The sequence below is a fragment of the Sipha flava genome, unplaced genomic scaffold (genome assembly GCF_003268045.1).
Source record: "Sipha flava isolate LNK unplaced genomic scaffold, YSA_version1 235_pilon_pilon, whole genome shotgun sequence".
Lineage (NCBI taxonomy): Eukaryota > Metazoa > Arthropoda > Insecta > Hemiptera > Aphididae > Sipha > Sipha flava.
Window position 1 is genome coordinate 360,117 of NW_020272876.1, and position 15,175 is coordinate 375,291.

Below are 15,175 nucleotides of genomic sequence, written 5' to 3' on the forward strand. Positions count from 1 at the left end.
CCCCTATTATAAAACTCAAATAGCACCACTTAATATAATCGTCAATCGTCTACGATTATTATTGTTTATTGTGTCTTGTGGTATGTCATTTTGAAAACAACGTGTATCTCGGCTCTTTCATATTCCGTCATGGACGATGAATTTCTTCTCGAAAATAATTAAAAGAGATACGAAATTTTAGAGATAAAAAGATAATAAGATAAAGTTACATACGAACATCGGTGTGTCACATGATACATATTTCGGTTGTAAAAGATTCTTTGTAAACATTTGATCAATCCCAGTACGAAATCATTCTTTATAACAGAGAGACGGAAAAATTCGTAGAACTTTTTGTTGTGTTCACGCAGACAAGTAGTGATCGATTTTTGATACAGACCCTCTTCATTACTGAGCTCGAACATGTTGCCTTCCATCTCCTAGGTAATAATATATTAATGTAATCTTTTACGACTGCTTAACTTTAAAAGCACATTCTGAATTAAAAAAAAAAACAACCTTCTATTACAACACGATGTAATAGCGAATCAAAACACTCAACTAGTCCAACGTCCAACGTTTAATCGTTGCGCATGATCACCGTTGATCGATGGTCGCACCGAGGAAAACGGTACCTTTGCACCGCGACCGGGTCGATAATCACCCGGCGGCGGTCGCTGCCCCACGCGCGACACATTACTCCGCACCGCGCGCGCGTACACACACGATGTTGTGAGACCAGGTGTCAAAACACGGACGCACCGGCCCGCCGAAGAGCATTGTGCAAAAGGTGTGCTCGTGATTTTTAGGTGGTCCGCTCGCCGGGTCGCCGTTTCCACAACACCCGTCGTGCGGGCCCAAGGTTAATGGCTCAATATTATTATTACGGCGCGCGCGCGCGGGCGCGAGTGTGAAATCGTAAGAGTGAACGCGGCGGCGATATGTACCGATCGGCGGCGGCGATTTGTTACGCACCAGCGGGAGAGGAAAACGAGCGGTGCACGTAAGCGCAACAATACGCACTGCTCTCCTCCGTCCGAGACCGTTCTCTTCGTCGCACACGCACAGAGTGTCCGCCGTGATACGTATTACTATTATCGTTGCGGTGTACACGTTGGATCGCATTTTCCCGCCGCCGCCCCGGTGAGCGTTTGCGCTGCGGTGTCCGGCGGCGCGCGTATAATCGGCTAGCTCTATTGGCGGCGGCCACCCAAAAACCTTCGGCCGCATTAATCGCGTTACCCGTTTTTTCGGATACGTACATAATATTTCTTATACCACGTATCTTTTGATCGCCTTTTTGTCCGTTTCTCCTGCACCGTCGGTCCGTGTGCGCTTCGGATCGACGGCGTTACACACGCGCGTTGCTCGTCCCACGCCGTCTCGCCGGGTGGTAGCAAAAAACCACCGCTCTTCTCCCGTCTCTTCCTCCATGCCAGTGAATCGTACCCGCGGTGCGCGGACCGCGTCAAATCGTTTCTCAATCGTCCCGTTCGGAGGGGTTCCCGGAATGTTTTGATACGCGTTAATCGGGTTTGCTCCGCGCGACGGAATATACAATTATCACCGACGCGTTATTGTCGTCGACGTATCGCGAGTGCCCTAATTACCGGATGTGCAGAGGGGATGGGCGCAACTAGAACCTAAATATTGGGGGTGCTGAAATTGCTGAAAATAAAATAAAATAATATCCAACTGTAATTACTATAGATTATATAGATCTGAAAAAAAAAAATCAGGAGTACTACATTTGAACTCAGGGGTGCTAAAAACCGTAGTTGCGCCTATGGCAGATTGTACGTTCGGTGCATACGATGCCTCGGACCTCGAAAGGTCAAAAGCTCAAAAACGATCGATAATTAGGGGCATCAAGGTTTTGATTTGCAAGTGGGCTTCGAGCGGTCTAGTTACGGCATTGTGCCGTTTCTAGTCGTATATAGTGTAGCCCGTACGCTCAGAGTCAAAAGTGGCAAAAGAGAGAAGGAGGGACTCTAATCCATGTGTCATCCTCATTGTTCCATGCAGTCCCATGCAATTACCTGGTAATTAATTATAAATAGGTATATATTGGGAGGCGTTGTTAGTGAACAATTTCGTCCCTTTCCGCTATCGCATCAATCTAAAATAACAATATTAATATGCGTAAATAAAATTAATAATGTAATTTATGTAATAATCTATGTATATAATTATTAATTATTTAACGAGTTCTTTTACCAAACCATTATTTTTTTTAACATTTTATTTATTTTATTTTATATGAAATGAACCATTAAAATTATTTGTCTTAAGTGCGTGTGAGTAATGAAAATTAATACTGTAATCATTCACCGATCATCGACCGTGAAGTCTCATCCATTTTTTTTTTTTTTTATATCAATGAAAGTGTTTTTTTTTATTTACAAATGTAGTAATATTAAAGAAAATTATTTTATATTACTCAATAATTTAATTAATTTGTAATAAAATCAGGTGATATTATATTCATGGCAAAATAAACCATAGTTTATTTTTTATTATTATTATTATTTTTTATATTTTTATAAAATACCGTACAATAGTACGGTAACCCAATATTATGAAGCAAATATTGTTGTTTACATAATTGATAATTAAAAAAATAAAAAATAATTAGTAATAACTACGAATAAGCAGTGTCTCTTGTCTTTAATTAACTTTCCTGGGTTAAAAGTAAAATATATAAATGACGTGTATTTTTGAATAATTGTTGTGTACAATATGAATGGTGACTTTGAGAATAGTTTTTGTAATGTTTTCCAATATCCAAACCGAAGAAATAAAGTAATAACTTTATTCATGGTAATAATCGGTTGCAGACAAGTTGTTATTACGCCGTCACGGCTCACTGCGATCACAATAATATTAAAAAAATAAAAAAAATTCACTAGGAAATATTACTAAATGTACATGATAAATATAACACCGGCCTATCTTGACAACTTATATCAACAGAATCATAGTCACCGAATCTTTCTATATCATCGATAATCAGTATATTCTAAAATCAATGGTAGAACTAAGACTAAATGATTAAAATATTTAATTATTAATGAATAACGATTGCCTAAGGTCGGTGCAATAACGTACGTGTCGCCAACCCCACCCAATCAAAATATTGACATTTTCTTCATGTCAGCATTTAGCAGCCAATTAGCAATAATTTGCAAGAACATTTTCACAATTTGCAAGGCTTTAGTTTTATCATAAAACGCAAAAAACCATGGATGGGGCTAGAGACACGTGTCCCCATCCCCATAACATTAAAAATACATTTTGAAATTTTTCTTTGGCCATCATTTAGCAGCAAATTAGCAATAATTTGCAAGGTTTTAGTTTTATCATAAAACGCAAAAAACCACGTGCGGGGTAGGAGAAACGTGTCATTTTTTAATGTATTGTTGATTATAACCATAATTGTTATGTAGTAACGTCATATTTTATTTTATTGATACTTTATGCGTGTAATCCATAATATGGTATTTTAGTAAATATTTTTCAGTTATTCTAAAAATAAAATATTGCTCATGAGGAGAATATATAATTATAACTTGTAAAGTCATAAAGTGAAATATACATAGGGTTACCATACGTCCGGATTTCAAACATTTGTCCGGATTGGCATCCGGATTTGAAAAATATCTGGATTTTACAAAGATAATCGTTTAACATGGTTATATTGATACAAAATGTTATATCAGGTGACAGATTTTCGTGTTTACTCTGTATAAATGTACAATGTGTAATTTATTTTAAATATAAAAATATGGATAAAATTACACAGCTATGGATATTTTTAGAATAAGTACGCAACGGATAAACAAGTTACAATAATAAATGTTAATAATTTATATCTTTAATTGGGGTCATAACTAAAAATAACGCCTTATTTTTTTTTACCGTCTGTACAAAATAATTTTATACCATGTGTATAATATATACCTTGTATAATACAGTTTTATGCCACTGTACAATACACTCACATCTTTAGTAATGTATATAAATAATGCACACATTTATCGAAAATGACATTTTCATTTAAAACCGCACACCAGTTAATCATATAAAAAATACGTATATTATTAAGATTTTCTTTTACTTGTTTTAAGTTTAAATCTGTTACCGATTCTCAAAAAAAATTATTATTATTAATTTTTAAACGATTAACGGTTACATAAATATGTCTTTCAAGAAACGGCTATCAGATTTTAAAAATTGTCAGGTCCTCTTAAAGCCGATTATTGAATTTATTAGGAGTGATTTTAAATTCAGCTAAAATTTATGAATTTAAAATTGTAAGCGTTATTACACGAATGTTAATACTTTGCAATGAAAAACCGAATTGTTATTATAAAATAACTATAATTTTGCGTAATATTTTAATTATCAACTATACAAACTAATTAATATTAATGTTATAATATATTACGTAATATAAAATTAAAAACTTTACTTTAAAATTTTATATTTTATATTATATTTATAATAATTTTAAGGAATTGCTGCACCTTCAGATAATATTTGGTCTGATATAAGTTCGTACTTAAAGGACGCTATGAGTAAAATTGCCATTTATACACTAGTTTTTAAAGGACGACATGAAATAAAAGAAAAACTTGGATTGACTTTTGCCAATAATATTGTAGAGACACCTTCAATACCCCATGTTACTAATTATGAGTCCGGTTTGTAACTATTTATTTATATCAAATATTATATTTGAATCTTTTTAAACATATTTTTATGAAAGATTCAAGTAATAGTATTAATTTATATTTGTTTATTAGATACTTCTTTTAAAAGTAAAAGTGATGAAGAAAATTTGCCAAAAAAAAAAAAATTGTGTTTACATTTTCTCCTGCAGAATGAGAACAAATACGGCCACAACACTGTGTTTATAAAACCAACAATAAAAATCGGCTATTATCAAACACAAAACCTTACGTGGTATTGCCTAAAAACTCATGGAGTCCTGTGCTCGCTGAACAATTTTGGGTACATACTCAGCTTCCTTGTACATTTTCGTTTCGTAGAGCAAAAGTTAATCCCAACGAAACTAATTACATTAATGTTATTGGTCGATGTACATCATGCAATTCAAAATTTTCAGGATTTGTAAGGGAGACACCACTAGAAAATTCAAGGTAAATATAGTTACAATTACACTGTATGAAGTAGTAGAATTCATAGTACCTATAAACTAGAGGAGGATACCGTTGCAGTTAGAAATTTTAAACAAACTAAAAAAAATATAAATAAATATATAGAAGTTTAATTTAAAAGTAGAAAAAAAAAAACTAAATATATGAAACATATTCTAAAACTATTTTTAAATATTAAAAATATAATATATTCAGTATCTTAGTATATATTTTTATTTAGCCATATTATAAAAATAAATAATTATTAAATTGAGTTTCTATTTCATTGTTTAATATTATTTATTTTTGTGTCAGAACAAAGTTAGTTAAATGAAGAGAGCTTAGCTCTTGAAAATTGGAACCGTAAAAAAAATAGATCATTAAAATCATACTTGGTGTCCAATTTTCATTTGCGTTACCTCGATATAAGTTATTTACGGAGTATGAAGTCTTTACCAATTTTAAAAAATGGGTCTCGCTTCAAAGAATTAAAAAGTCGCAAAACAAAAAATATTCATGGAAAAGTTATTTTCAGTAATACATGTGCAATTGACTCCTTAACATCAATTATTATGGTAATTATTGACATTGAATAAAAGTATTAGTTTTTATGATAATTTACTTCATTGTAATAATATTGTTTTAATAAATGGTAACATTATTTTAAAATAAAATACTGTAACTTAATATAAACTCATATAGTACATTACATACAACATACATGCAACTAAGTATAATTCTTATCTACTTAATCTTTTTCTGTATTACTTTAGGTTGCCTATTGTGAAGAAAAATTTCAAAATTTATTTTTAATGTTATGAGTGGGGCTGTGGACACGTGTCTCCAGCCCCACCCATGGTTTTTTGCGTTTTATGATAAAACTAAAGCCTTGCAAATTGTGAAAATGTTCTTGCACATTGTTGCTAATTGGCTGCTAAATGCTGACACGAAGAAAATGTCAATATTTTGATTGGGTGGGGTTGGCGACACGTATGTGGTGCAATAAAATGTTTTAGTATCGTTAACGTCTTATAAGAATAATATGATATGGACATAGTGTTTATTGTTTATAAATAAAATTAAATCAATTCGATCCCCGAGACGCATTTCTAGAAAAAAAATGCGTTTGCAGACAGTCAACTACCATATTATATGATAACCACATTTTGGTCAAATTAAATGAAATAAAAATATCGACGGAATTAAAATAAATAGATAATCAAAAAAGTAAAAATCTCGAAATATGGTCAGAAAGAATGTTATAACTGATATAATGGGTCAGACCCTAACCAGCCCTGAACACATTATTAGTATTTTAATATAGAAATATGCATGTCTGTACGAACCACCGGGAAAGTTTAACCTTATTCTGCGTGAAATACAAATGACTCGTATTCGTGACTCGACGAGTAAAATGATATTATATAATGACGCACTTTACTAATGGGCGTCCGTTTTACGTGTGCGACGTATTTACGTTGTAAAATCGTAATACACATAATATATCCGATCGCAGTATAATATATAATAATACGCGCGCACGCGCACGCAGTTATTTTCATTAGCGTCGCCCGTGCCGCTAAACATAACATAAATATGTAGAATATTATATGAGTCGCGTATAAAATACACCATTGAGGTCCATCGTTATTTTTATCGTCCGACGTTCGCGTGCTTTTATATTTAAATTTATGTGCTCGCGTACACGGCTAATCACGTATCGGTTGGAATACCGAAATAATTAGCGGAATACATTTTGTTTTCGTGCATGCGTTCAATAACAATTATTTTTGGGAGAATCTATTTAAAACGTCGCTTATCACAATAAATTAATACACCGACGATATACGTAGATATTTAATGATTTTTAAACGACCGCCTTTTTACTCTCATCCTCCTCCTCCTCACAACGTGTTATGGAAATGGTTGCTATTTATCAATTTTCTTATTAAAATACATAATCAGGTCACCCTTGCAAACGTATTTTTGAAATTATTGTGTTCGCGCACGTTCACAGTGATTTAGTAATGGCTTTCGTGCATTAGATTTATAACCTTTTCGTGTTTTATATAACTGAAATATTTGTACTTGCACGTCACCGCTGGTAAACGACGGCATTTGTGTAATATGCGTTTAGAATATTGTGTACGAGCAGTGGTAAAAGAACATCACGTAATTCCATTTCCGATGTGTAGGTAACCTAATAACTGATATTATATTCATTCTGAGTGGGTATACCTATAGCTATTGGTTCCTTTATAGTTTAACGTATAACAAACCGTGGTTGAATAGTTGAACATTATTTATTTTAAAACGTAATTATGTAAAATACTTACATTTCGATGATTTCCTTTAGTCTCGGGTCGAACGAGAATTTTTTTTTTTTTTTGTGAATCTGTTAATACTACTTAACCAAATAGTACTATACAATTTTAGATAGATATAAATTAAATGGATAAAAAAACCATTCTCAAACCATTTAACGCATTATCGAAATATGTATAAGAAAAATCATTCTCTTCCACGATACCTCAAATAAGCCCGGACTAAATATTAATTAATTTTAATCACTCTATGTACTATATAGTTTTAGAAAGTAAGGGTAGAAAGTAAGTAAAGCACAAAATTTTTGCCAAGGTATTTTGATAATTTGTAAAGCATTCACAGTTTAACTTATGAGCTGCCTGGTTATTGCACAAAGCCCCATCAAATTTCATTATTTATTACATCATTAAGCTATCCATTAACTAAAATTGGTTTTTGACAAGTATTAAAATTAAAAACCAAAAACATAATTTTATTTGTATCACCATTTCTTACGTTATTATAAATGTAGATGATGCTAAAAAAAAATGGAAAAACCTTCGAGATACGTTTTTGAGGGAAGTAAAAAAAGTAAAAAAAAAACCGATCTGAAGATGCACAAAAATCTGCTGAAATATATACAAGGAAATGGATTTATTATAAATCTATGTTGTTCTTAAAAGATACAACGACGCCTAAAGACACAGAAGGAATTATTTCCAAAGAAGACCAGTCAGAAGTCGAAGACAATAATGACAGTATTGAACACATCCAATGTCCCGTAAGTTTTTTTTTTTTTTGTAGCTAAATCCGAAACAAATTTTTATGTCAGTATTCCAAGTGTTTCGTCAGTATTTGCTTCTAATATTTCAAATGAATCAGATGTTTCAGCTTCAACTACACAAGAAGTTTCTTCAAAAAAAAAGGAAGAAAAAGCAGGAGAACATAAGTTTTGAAAATGAATTGTTAAAACTTGAAACATAAAAAATTATCTCCCTTATTACAATCAAATAAAGACCAAACTATACCAGACGATGAAGATATGTTTTTTTTTTTAAATCACTTCACCTATATTTTCGTAACTTAACTAACATTCAGAAACCAAATGTAATCAATATTTATCAACGAATTATCCACACAACCGTTGTATATTCCTTCAAATTCTAATCAAGCCCATGCGTCAAATTATCCAAATTACTTGTACCAATATTAAGTTAATTTTCTTACTAAAAAAATGTTCAAAAAAAAGTTATTTATATTAATTTTCATTAATTGTTTATTATAATATAATACCAAGTTAGTCATTTTTTCTATAGTTTTTTGTGTGGAACCAATTATTATTTTTAATAAATACAAAGTTATGAGGTTTATAATATATATTTATATATAACTTACCTTAATGTAACCAGTAGTCGTTGTTCTATTGATATCGGTTCTTGTTGTTATAGCTTCTAGTTATAATCAAATATTTTTGTTGACATTCTAGCGTATGATCGAAATGACACCTCATTTTCTCATAATTGAGGATATAGATGATAATATTCACCAAATACCAATCGATCATTGTATATTACATTTGAAGCTGTTCTTTTGTTTTTTTTATATTTTTTATATAATACATATTTAATTGCAGAGCTTTCAGTAAGAAACAATTTTTGTTCAAAAGTCAATATTTTTATAAACAATTATAAGAACAGTAATTCTAGAAAAAAGTAACCAAACGACTGCCTGCGATTGAGGACGAATACAAAGTGGGTGTGCATTTGAATAAACATAACATAATATGTATTCCCGTAAATTCGCGTTCATCGCGTTTACATTGGACACTACCGCGACCATCGCATTGATGGACGACAACGCGAACCACATTGATCGCGAATTTCGCGTTGGCCGCGTTTACGTAGGACACAGCGTTAGTTAATTGATTTGATAAAATTAAAGCCATAAATATTATTGGTCTTTAGACAGTTTAAAATGTATATAATTTAAAACATATTTCCTATCACCGTGACTATTTATTTCATTTTGCTTTAAGCTGTTATTGCAAGCACATTTTAATTTTTTAAATTATTTTTTTTGCATTTTTATATACAATGGAATGTACGTCTGAAGGTAAATACCATTAAAACACATTTATATACACATATATTAATGAAGTCAATTTATACTTCGAGATATAATTTAAGATCTAAGATATAATTTATACTTCGTTAGTAAATAATTCAATAACTACAAAATTACAAAATATTAAATCTGTATATTTGTATTATTTATAATGTATATGTTACGGGTAAAGTTCGAAAATGGGTAATTTATACATTACCCAGTTAAAGTATATCTTATTCATATGAATAGTATAATGAGTACATTATCCAGTGTTCTATGAAATAAAAAAAAACCAAATCATATTAATTCAAAAAAAAAAAAAAAAATTATTAAGTAAATTATGTATAATTGAGTTATTATTTTATAAATGAAAATTTTTTAAAAATTATATTAAACTAGCTGAATAACCTGGCTTCGCTCGTGTGTAGTTATTGCTTTCTCTGAAGCTATATAATAAAGCAAAACATACAGTTAGAGTTAGTTTTATAGTTTTATAATAATTAATAGCCGACCCCTGTGCGCTTCGCAGCACCGAAACAAAAATGCAATAAAAATCATATAATTTTTCCTTGAATATAATTTTTTTTTTTTTTTAAATTGTTTATTATCAATCAAACACATTTTGTTAAGTAATATTCTTGGTTTGTCCATTTGGGACATACGTAAATAAACAATTTGGAGTGCCAACTCTTGAACAAGCCACGTTTTATGATTGGTAATGTTAGTTAAAAAAATAAACATAGGTATTTTGTTCCTCTATATTTTACTCAAATTTCTCTACTGTTAGATGAAGGCATAGACATTACTTGTTTGAACATTTTAACTGAAGATATGATGAAAGAACTTGTTCCTAAAATCGGTCATAGAGCAAAACTTAAGGCAAATGTAGATGAATGGAGAAAAGTACTAGATTTAACCAATGATACTCAAACTACATTTATGATGGTGAGCATAGAATCTTATATTGTAATTATTTCAATTAATTAGGTTGATCCAGGGTGATTATTCAAACATATTTTTCTTAACATTTTAATTTTATAATTAAACATGTGATTTAATAAATATTTCTTTATCAAGTCATTGCAGTATTATTAGAAATCCAAACTGAAAATATGATTAAAATCAATTCCACTTAAAAAAATATCCCTAACGCTCAACAAAAAGAAACTATAAAAAAAAAAAAAAGAGTTTGTGCAAAAAACATGGAATAAATATGAAAAAGGGAACATTAGCCAATTACAATAAAAACAATGTTTAGGTTTAAAATATAAGGCTAATAAATTACTTTAAACTGTACTATAACTATACTTTATATGATTTTTGACCAATTATTTATATTTTATATGATTTTTAACTTATTATTATTAATTATTCATATTTTCAAATGGTGTACATCTATTCGCCCAAACGGTAGTTTTAGTTGACTAAACCCTCGCCCAAACGGACTATATTTTGGGTCGATTCTCCCAAAAGGTCTACGCCTATTTTTTACAGCTAATCTTGTGCCGTTGCACAGTTTTGGTGCATTAAAATTCCGTAGTAAAAGTGTGGTTTTTGGCAATGTCGCCGGGGGTGTTCTTAAGAAAGCCATAACTTTGGAACCACTTATCGCAGAGTGTACAAACTTCACAGAAACCATCTAAATATCAATCTTAATATGCCCTGATAATTTTATTAAAATCGATTTGGTGAATCTTGAGTTAAAAAATTTATTCAAAAATGTACACTTTTTATATATATATATATATATATAGACAGATTTATTAAATCACACTGTTCAACGTATTCTGCAAATTCAAAGTATTCAAAGTATAAATATTAACATAGACAAGTGTGAATTATTGTCTAAATAGGGGTGTGATGGAAGCAATGGTCAAACACAGTACAGAATAAATTTTGGTTCATCTACTACACAATCAGTTACGAATAGCGATATGTTTATGTTTTCTTTTGTACCATTAGAAATTAATTGCACGATTGATGACGAAAAATGTATTATTTGGAAAAGTCCAAGGTCTCCTTCAACAAGATTCTGCAGACTTATTATATTTTTATTTAAAAAAGAAACCGCTGAAAATACTCGAGAAAAAGTAAATAATGTTGAAACACAAATAGATACCTTAAATACAACAGCTTTAATTTATAATGATGGTAATTTGAAATTCGAGCACAAGCTAATTTTTTCAATGGTTGACGGAAAGGTAAATTTATTTTTATATAAGACTTTGAAACTATTCATTTTTAGAAATAATAAAATAATGTACCTAATTAATGCACCTATAGGTATGCAATTCAAAATAACTTTTACATCGACCCAAAAATGTTATATCTGTGGTTGTAGTCAAAACATGCCAATGATATTAATAAAGTATTAAAGTTAAGTACTAAACCGGAAAATTTTAAATTTGGTTTATCGATGTTACACGCATGGATTAGATTTTTTGAACGTCTATTCCATGTGTTAAATCGTTTAGACTTCAAAACTTGGCAGGTAATAATTATTATAAGTAAGTATTATACTTATGTATACTTTCTATGAACTAAATTTTAAAGAAAACATAAATTGCTACATCATAGGTGAAAAATACTGAAAATAAATTGAAGTTTGCAAACAAAAAAAAAAAATACAAGAAAAATGTCGTTCCAAAATGGGATTATTAGTAAATATAGTATTATAAGGTATATTTTAATTTAAAAATTATTATGTTTGTAACTATTTTTAATTTAAATTATTATATCGTTAAAATAGGTTGTGGTACAACAAATAATTTAAACACAGCCAGGAAGTTCATTAAAAATGCCAAAAAATCAGCTGATATTACTAGTTTGAACATCGATTTAAACAAACGATTTGGAACGATTTTAACTGTCATGGCAAGTGGGTATGAAATAAATACAGATTTTTTTTGAAACATATAGAATCCAAACAGCTAAACTGTTTGTTGAACTCTACCCCTGGTACCATATGTCTCCATCTGTACATAAAATTTTACTTCATGGAGCTGATGTTATCCGGCATGCAATTTTACCAATTGGTATTTTTAATTATTATTAATTATACTTGTGTGTATAATATGTACAATATATATTTATAAAAAAAATTAATTTTTTCAAAAGGCCAATTGTCTAAAGAAGTCTAAAAATGCCAAAACAAAAATTACAAAAACTACAGGAACATCACACCAGAAAATTATCCAGAGTGAAAATTAATGAAGATCTTATTAGCATGTTGCTAGTTTCATCTGACCCATTAATATCGTCCATGCAAAACATTCAAACGAAAAAATTGCAGACATTTTCAGACGATGCAAAACTTTTAATAATAATGCCTGAAGACTAAGCAAGTGATTCTAGTAAATCTGAATCTGATTCGAAATAATACAACTTCTATAATATTATCATTTAAGTTTAATATTTCTTGCTAAAATTTCATTACTAAACACTATATTGTATATAATTATTTAAATCATATTCTAAAGAATAAAAGTAGAATGACGAAGATTGGTAAGTTTTTATAATAAATAATATTACGATTTAATAAGTTATATAATATTTTATATTAATATTAAATACGTATAAATAAATAAGTGTACCAAATTTGCTAGACGTGTATAGGTACCTATCTCCTAACTAGTAAAACATGGTAATTTATCTTTTTAATAGTTAATACCTACACAAAAGTAAAAACATATGGTAATTTATTACGAATAAAAACTACAATTTAATTTTATGTAAGCTAAATTTACTCTTCAGACCACTGTGCTCCGATGCATTGCACCTCCTGCAACCCCGCTAAATCCGACATTGATCAACTCTTTATTAGAGCCAAAAATACCACTTAAATTAAAAAAAAAAGGTAAAACTAACGTGCATTTTATTATTACAACATAACCGAAATAACCAGCTTAAAGTAACAGCCCTGACAACAATATTTTTAGTTACAATAACTGAAACAAACACATAGAGAGTAGTTAATTTATACAGTCCTGATGACTCTATAAATTAAGTCAAACATTGTTTTAAGTTGAAATAACTTATCAAAACATGTAGAATAGCGTCCTACTTCATTCGTTTCGATAACTGTTTTTTATAATTAAGTTTGCTCGTATCTGTAGTTGCGGTAACATAAATTCATAGTTTTTACAACCAAATAGCTGCAACTGAACGATAATAATAACTAAAATAATATCTGTCATCATGCTCGCAGATAATTTTGGGTTATATTAACTATTACAACATCCGAAAAATGTTTTACAGCGACTAGAACGGGTATTATTTACGTAGTACATATTTCGAAAGATAATCACTAGATTATATCGATGTGGTGACATATTACCCCGGAGTACAGACACGCCGTGAACGCCATGTGACTATCCAGGGCCTTGTAATTGTTCTTCACCATCTCCCGGTACCAGCGCTTCTCTTCGTCATTCTGCCTGGACCACCATTTCCATATCACTTATCCTGTTAAGGGTTCGATCCCTTAGACCACGGGCATCACTATTAATTTAGTTAAGTACGGTATCTCAGCACCCGTCAACATTCCGTGGGCACAGGTCACGCGGTGACTATACGGGAAGAAATAGTTCATGTGAAAAATTATTTACGCGACGAAACCGTTCGGAATATATGCTAAAATCCATTTTATGAATCCAAACAATACGAGTACATAGTATCGAATTGGAACAGCCTTGCTGTATCGTAAGAAAAAATCTCACCCGAAACTCAGTCGTTCAAAATGGCGCTTTTGCTATCCCTATCGGAATTTCTACATTGGATACGGTCTCCTGAATGCCATGCTGCTCATCGTTTGATGATCTCCGAAATCGGTCAACAATCTGAATTACATGGTCGAAGGCATGTTTTTTCGAAATAAAGACCGGAATATGGTTGGTCGTTGAATCTGATAACAGAACGAAAAAAATTAGATACCCGTGTTTGAGCAGATAAAATAAGTAAGATTTACTACTTGCAATAAATTTGTAAATCATCATATGAGTTGAACTCGTTGCATCATCGTGTTTCGTGATTTAGTGACTCTACCGACGAATGAAATGAAACTAATTGTTTTCGCACACACTTGGCACATCGTCGGACGCTCTCGATGAAAGCCGTAAATAATGCCGGAGAAATGTTCGAACGATTTGACACAGGATTTGAACGAAATATTTCGCACCGATCGTGGGCACCAATATTAGTACCTAAATATTAGTATGACTTACAATATTAGTATTAGTATATTAGTACCCCATTATAAGTATGAAGGGTATGTACAATATAAGTCGATAGTTATAATAACACGGTAACAGCGACGCGGTGCGTTTATGTGCGGTGCAACGTGATAATCACGCGGCGAAATCGTCGTCGACGGAAACAACAAGTCGAAACGGTCGGCACGCGGTTCTCAGGCAGCAGCAAAAGACTGTGCTAAGCGCGTTAATTAAAAACGTCTGCACGCGCAAAGTCGTCTCTCTCTCTCTCTCTCTCTCCCACTCGTCGTCCGTGATGAATTGAATTAGTACACGCTTTGTAACTAGAATAAATGCAAACGACGAAGGCATGCGGGGAAACGAGGGCACCATCGTCGTCGTCGGTATGGTAATCGAAAAAGGGTGTGGACCTCGAAC

At 31.3% G+C, this 15,175-nt stretch overlaps 1 long non-coding RNA gene across 1 annotated transcript; it reads right to left on the reverse strand.

The window, feature by feature from the left end:
* Window positions 1–13,754: 13,754 nt before the first annotated feature.
* LOC112683758 lies at window positions 13,755–14,963 on the reverse strand. Its single transcript, XR_003148618.1, has 3 exons — window positions 14,518–14,963; window positions 14,267–14,451; window positions 13,755–14,116 (listed from the first exon to the last, which is right to left on the reverse strand). It is a non-coding gene; the product is annotated as an uncharacterized LOC112683758 (long non-coding RNA).
* Between the last annotated feature and the right edge of the window lie 212 nt (window positions 14,964–15,175).